Below are 7,062 nucleotides of genomic sequence, written 5' to 3' on the forward strand. Positions count from 1 at the left end.
CAATATCTAGTTTGTCAGTCGAAGTTTTCTCTAGCATTAAGACATGAAACATCTTTTACACACCGCTTCAGCCTCCTCTGACGCGGAATCATTCCGGTTCAGTTTCTAATGTAACGTGTGGGCGCTCCCGCGAGAACATTAGCTGAACAGAGACCCCTGGTCACAGTTTTCACTAGGTCACAGATTTCAGCACAACAGGGGTTAAGGGTCAAATATTTATTTATTTTTATCTGTGTATAGTTCATCTGCAACAGCAATGTGAACTTTTATAAACATCCATTTTGTCATTAACTTTTAATTGCATCATTATGCAGAAAATATGAGCAGAGTTCTCCGCATGAAAGACTCGCGACTGACAGACCAACGAGCTTCTTCTTTTCTCTCCAGTACAGTAGGAAGTCAAATTAAACTAAATGTGGAGGATGTTAATTGTTACAAGATTTATGGACAGGTCAGTTTTACAGTGACAGGTGCGTGTAACAGCTGCGACAGAGCGCTCCTTTAAAGACGCAATTGTGTGACATGAATCATGATAGTGTGTCCCAAAGCTTGCCTACTCTTCTACTACACACTCAAAAGTGTGTACTTTTTCTTCACCAAAAGAGTACATACTTTAAGGGCGTAGTATATGTATGAACACTGAGACACAGCGAAGCAGACGATCAGGAAATACTTTAATTTACACCAACAAAATTACTTTTAACTTTCAGTTAACTAAACAGAAGATTTAATTTAACTCAATGACAGACAGAAACGTAAATTATTTAAGTGGGATCAAGTATAAAATGTTCTTTAGATTAATGACAAGGCATAATGCACTTTTTTTCAGTGTACATAACACTCCAGAGTCAGCTAGAAAAAATAACTACTCTAGACAGAAACTGTGGTTAATGTCACCGTGGTCTGTTCTGAATACTCGATTCTGTGTCTAATTGGCTGGTGTGTGTTCAAACAGATATTGAATGCACTTGAATTTTTCCAGCCATTAAATTAGAAAAGTTAAAAGTTAAAAACTGTATTATTTTGAGATGTTTAAGATATATATTGTGCTAAATTTCCACAGCTTCTACCTTATTTTATTTATTCTCAGGGAGGTAAAGTAAGTCAGATCTGATTTCTATCTCGCAATCATCTGAGTTCATCTTCACAAAACCGGTAACAGAAGACTTCTCAGTGGTCTGTTCTTAGCTATAAATCAATCGCCAGGTGAGGCAGACTTGTGTTATACACTACAAGTCAGTTTTTTTTATTAACAATTAAGTCAATATTCTACAACTTCTGTACAAGTATTAAATAAAGTATAAATGTAGAGTAAGTTCTCTGCTGCTCAAACACTATCAGCGCTGGTTCTGGAGCCGGAGAGCGCTTCAGATCTGACGAAGCATCGGATTTCATCATCACTTCAATCTTTTATATAGACAGCAGGTAGCACATATGAAGGCGTTAACATTATTTAAAACTTCTATTTTAAGTTCTGTTTGAGTCTGGTGGGGGCTAGATCCGTGAAAGCAGCGGAGCAAGGCCGGTGGAGAAACTGAAAATGAACGGACTGCAGCACACAAACAGAAACAAAACACCTAATCTATAGAATTTACCCAATAAATGTAGGGGTAACAAAATGCGTCGACTGGGCTGGGTAGATCTATCCCTTTCTATTGAGTATAAACTATCTGAAGTAAAAAGCGCTATTAGAATGCTTGCATAAATTTGGGTAACAATAACCTCACTTTTATTTATATATCAACAGCTTCTTACTTACTCATTAAAATTAGAGTAAAAAATTATCTCTCTTCAAATCAAAGTTAATTAATATCAGTTATAACAATTCTTATTCAGAGAAGTAAATGGATCACCCCTCCCACAATAAAGACTTCAATGGTTCAGCAGATCAATGCTTTATATCCCAAAAATCCTATTGCAACACTCCAAAATGTGCAGGCACAACAGCGTACACAACTGTTTTATAACCCAGTCTGATCGATCAATGTTTGTTTCACTAATGTTGGACTAATAAACATATCCTGTTTTAGGACACCAGATCAGAGCCGAAAAGAGAAGGGAGGAGAGAAGGGACGAGAAAATGAAAGATGAGGAATCAGAGGGCATGCTGGATGTCCATCCACATTAAGATTTTCTTGTATCTAACTCTTATACTAAACTCTTTGTGTCTCTTCAATTTAAACACAACAGTTGCTGACGCAAATCTGTGGTCCAGGTATTCCTATACAATAACCGAACAAGCCTGTGTATATGCAGCAATGAGCACCAAATTATCAAAAACACAGAATAAAGTGCTAATAAGTACAACGCTTCACACGAACAATGAACGAATTGACCTTTTTTAACTCACTAAGATACCATTTCAATGTTTGTTTCTGGATAATTGGCTACTGCACAACACAACCACTTAGTCTTTTTAACATCAAGATCAAAAGCCACCACACAAACTCCCATGGTTTTTTTCTGTGCATTAGAGGAGAGAGATCCCTTGAGTTAATCAAAAATCCTGTTAGCAATATACATACCTGGCAGTCATGTAAGACTTCTTGTCTTTCACCGAGGTAGTTAATGAGGCCGCAGACACAGCACTCTCTTTTTTTCTCAATGTTCTGTGTCTGTAGGGAGATACAAGTAGTGATAAGACTGTTAGCGGGTGGGGAGTGATCTACATATACTAAGACCGTAATTCTGGCCCTGCAACAGACTGGCGACCTGTCCAGAGTGAACCCTGCCCCTTAAGCCTGATAAATGCTGGCTTGGCTCAAAAAATCTTGTGACCCCGAGCGGACAAAGCAGTAAAGAAAATGGATGGATAAGACCCGAATTCCACATTGATGTTAAAAGGTTTAAGTTGGTAAGGGCTTTGTTCGCACGGTAATTGTACATCTTGTTTTTTATCGCGCTGCTGCTAGCCATACAAAAACGAAAATGATCCCGCTCCCTACGACCGCGGAAACTTAGAAACCAAGGCTTCAGCCACTGGGAAGGATTTGCTGATTGTTGGGTAGCAGTGTAAGAAAAATTACTTTTGCAAGCTCTTGCATTTTGCTGATTTAACACTGGCATCCATGACTTTTCTCCAGTGGCAATCATAGAGGTTGTTTGCCCTCTGCGGGATGATTCTAGGTCCGGGAAAACTCCGGTACTTGGAATGGCAACTGGCCATGCAGCAAGGCGACATGAATCAGGGAGAATAATGTTGTCACTACTGTAACTTGACGATGCTAGTTTGCCACCCTCTGAGGATGCATCACGATCGCAGTTGCAATGTCCGTTTCAGCAGTACTCTGGCAGTATAGGTGCTCACTGACTCAATGTAGATGATCAATCAGTACTGGGTGTAGGTCAAGGTTACTCGTCTCTTTTAGATCACTTGTAACCGTGCCTTGTCATACAAGTCAGCATTTTGAGGTGAGCCTACTTCTAGAGCGCCAACTTCCTTTTCCCACGTGTTTGTCTTGGTATAGTTAGTTTTCACTCATTTCCCCATGCAATTGCAAAGTTTCATTACACTATGGACCACAATGCATCTTCCCCCTGTTATTTGGAATTCATTCCTCCCTGTCAGGCAGTTTTCAGCCTGGGTTGAATGTGGTGTTCTTGTTCTTCTACAAACGACTCTTAAAAATGGACCGCCGTTGTTGTTTGGTGTGTGTTTCCTCAGCTGTAGAAGACAGAGAAAGAAACAGAACATTTGTAGACAGGTTAGTTATAGTTGATGAGCTTACTTGCATAGGTTTGCTTTCAATATTCGTTCCTGCAAAAGCAATAACAAGATATTTAGTTCATGTGTAAATTTCAATAAATTCATCTTTGATTGTCATTATTATTTTAAGAAGAGGTAGTATTAGGAAAGGAGGAGAAAAAAGGAGAAGTAAAGTATGCATCACATTTTCCACCATTTTCTGTTGGCATCGTCCCTGTTAAATAAACATTACAATAAATAAATAAAGACAGGATTTCCTGGCGCATACCGTTTTAAGTAAATTGTTTCATACTATACTTGAAAAGTGCACATCATATTTGATAGGACAACATAAATAAAATCAACCCATTACACTTACTCTTATGTGCAAATTGAAGTGCTTTAAGGGTCACCATACGGCCTTGACCCTGGCTTTGACTAGTTTCTAACTTAAAAAACCAGCGGTCAGACACAGTCATGCATGCTGACTAAATCTTGGTACAAAGGACACACCACGACGGCATTTTCAACTTCTACCGGCAGTTTGTGCAGACACGGTGAAAACCCGGGACACAACAAACCGATGGCAAAGAACTAGCAGCGACGAAAGCAGACGTGCCGTTGCGTGTCAACGCATTCTCAGCCTAGCAACTGGCAACGTCTGCTTTCGTCGGGGTTCATTTGTTTTATTTGAACCCATCAAAACCGACAGCGTGGGAACACAATAAACCAAGTTGCCTTAACCGACGTCGCGATGTTTTTGTCCGACGTGGCTGGATGTTTCCCTGGCCATGGTGACGCCAGCGAACCGATTCAAACTTTTAATTTCAAGTAATGGCATGTTAAACAAGACGAAAGCCGAATAGAAGTTAGTGTAATATCTCATAATTAAAACATCTATAGTACAGTACTCCTATGTAAATGCTTCCTTCACTTCTGCTGTGCGATGCAGCCAGAGAGAGGAGCCAGCGTCGGGCCCACACTCACTCCGTTTGGGGGTATAGTTTACTGCATTGTTCTATGTGATGGTTTCTTACTGTGACGAATGGTTAGCATATTTAGAATTTACCCATAACTATTAGAATTCGTTTGCTGGCTTCATATCATGTATCCATTGTTATATGGTTTCCACAGATTATTTTACCACTCTTCGCAAAATCACTTTTTTTCAGGCCTGGTCCTCTCTCGTGCTTTACTGTCTTCACTCCTGCTTTTATCCTCCCGCGAGCATCCTCCGTGGGACTCGAGACCGTGAGTGGAGCATCATCACTTCCTCCACCGCCTCTCCTCCGTTCCCACGGCCTCTTGGCCCCGCCCCTTCGTCCACATAAATATTATTTGTAATGTTTTCTTAAGATTAGCTCATTCTTCTTGTAGCATCAGCTAAAACAGTAGCACTAACTTTCATTTTTTGTAGCTAATTATTTTTAAAATTGTTATTTTTTTCTAAATGTTCTGTACGTCAAACAACCAGCAAAAAAAATACTAGTTGTATTAATAAATACGGAATAATGTACACTTAAATGTAATAAGTTTGTTTTTCCATATGGATGCTTTTTTCACACACAGCTTTTAGTTTTAAAAAAAAAAAAAAAATAAATAAATACAAAGGTTTAATTAATGCACACATTTTAGTAATTTCCCAGTGTTTATTTGTACAACAAAACTGTTTAAAGACAAACATAAAGTGCTCAGAAAAAAAATCAACCTCTGTCAGCCAGGTACTTCTCCAGATTGTGCCAACCCAATTGGAAAATAAAAATAACAACAAAAAAGAAAAAAGAAAGAAAAGAAAAGAAAAAAAAGAAAAAAAAGAAAAGAAACATAAATAAAATGTATCTGTCAGTCTGAGGCAAAGGTAGTTCCAGTTATATTAAAAATGACTGATTGATAAAAGTAATATTTAACCGAAACTAAAACCCTTTAAAACAGCATTTGGTAACATTCAAAATAATAAAAAATAAACATTTGTTGAAAATAAGACTGCACGTAATATTTTTAACATAAGTTTTTTTCCCCTCTCACGCGGGGGTTTTTTCTCAATCTGAACTATACATTAACTGATAACTGTTTGTCACAACTGAACTTCGTGCGTCATAAGGAGACGTGTAAAGCTTATTTTAGAAAAACTTCTTGGTTGTTTGTTATTATTAGAAGCATTGTGTGACTATACAAGGGGAGCTTTTTTTTGATGATTTCTAACGATGAATATTTTACTAAATATAACCTTCTCTTCTGCATTTCGGCAGTAGTGTACTTGACTTTCTCTGGAGCTTGACCGACCAACTCCTGACTCGACTCCTGAGACACATTTGATGGGAGCAAATCTATCTCAATGGCAAGGGCTAATATATGAAACAATATAATATCACTTGTACACATCTAGCCTCTAGTCCTGAGTAATATGGCTGTTCATAAATCCAGATATTTACTGAATAGACAGAGTCTATAAAACATATAAAGATGCAGGTATAGTTAATCGGGGACTGAAGGGATGATTTTATTTGATCAATGGATTGTGTGTGTCATCTGTGACAGACGGGTCACCTCTTCAGGGTCATTTTTCAATCTTTGTGGCCTGTGTAGTTTGCTGGGATGGCTCCGGCTCCTTGATATTTCATACACAGGTATAATAAATGAGTATATTACAGCGGTGATTTAAGTTTGTCATGTAGGTTTACTTTCTTCATGTAGGCAGTATTAATGGACCCTGCGACAATGCACTGTGCACTGATCTTCCGTCCCTGTGAATTAGATGAAAGAGCCGGTTACCACGAGCAAATCATTTACATTTTAAATGCTATGCCTCATTTACATCACTTATTACATTTTTTAAGTATTAACGTAACTCAGTAAAAACTCTGAACAGGGCGCAGCATTGAAAGGCACCGTCCCAGCCTCCTCATGGTGACATCAATAATTATAGTACATAAGCACATAGCCTAATTTCTGTGAGCGATCGCGAATCATAAAGCTCTTTCATTTCTGTTGCATTTGAGAAAACAACAAACGACAAACGAAACGAAAGCGAAACTAAACGCGTGCGTCCCACCCTGAGTTTATCAGCTCGGAACGCGACACAAACAAACTTGTTCGAGCTCAGAACAGCTTTACTCGAGAGACAAAGTTGATTTGGTGACACTGTTACTGCACAGATGAAACAGTGCTGCGAGATCCAGTGAGAAGCTCTGAATTCAGCACAGAAATTATTTTGTCCATGGCAACAACGGGTGCCGCCATTGCGTTTGGGTTTGTCATCTTACTTCCGGCGGAAGGCATACCCTGACGTACCTAAGCTGTTTTGGCTAGATAACAGAACTCAAATATATCAAGTATTATATGCTCAGTTAGGGCTGCATAAAAATTGTATTAAAAAA

The 7,062-nt window shown here is 38.7% G+C and overlaps 1 protein-coding gene across 3 annotated transcripts in view; it reads left to right on the forward strand.

The window, feature by feature from the left end:
• LOC109084760 (regulator of telomere elongation helicase 1-like) overlaps nt 1–7,062 on the forward strand; it is a 76,875-nt gene that overhangs the window by 14,612 nt on the left and 55,201 nt on the right. The gene's annotated exons all lie outside the window — the stretch shown is intronic.

The sequence above is a fragment of the Cyprinus carpio genome, unplaced genomic scaffold, assembly GCF_018340385.1.
Source record: "Cyprinus carpio isolate SPL01 unplaced genomic scaffold, ASM1834038v1 S000006462, whole genome shotgun sequence".
Lineage (NCBI taxonomy): Eukaryota > Metazoa > Chordata > Actinopteri > Cypriniformes > Cyprinidae > Cyprinus > Cyprinus carpio.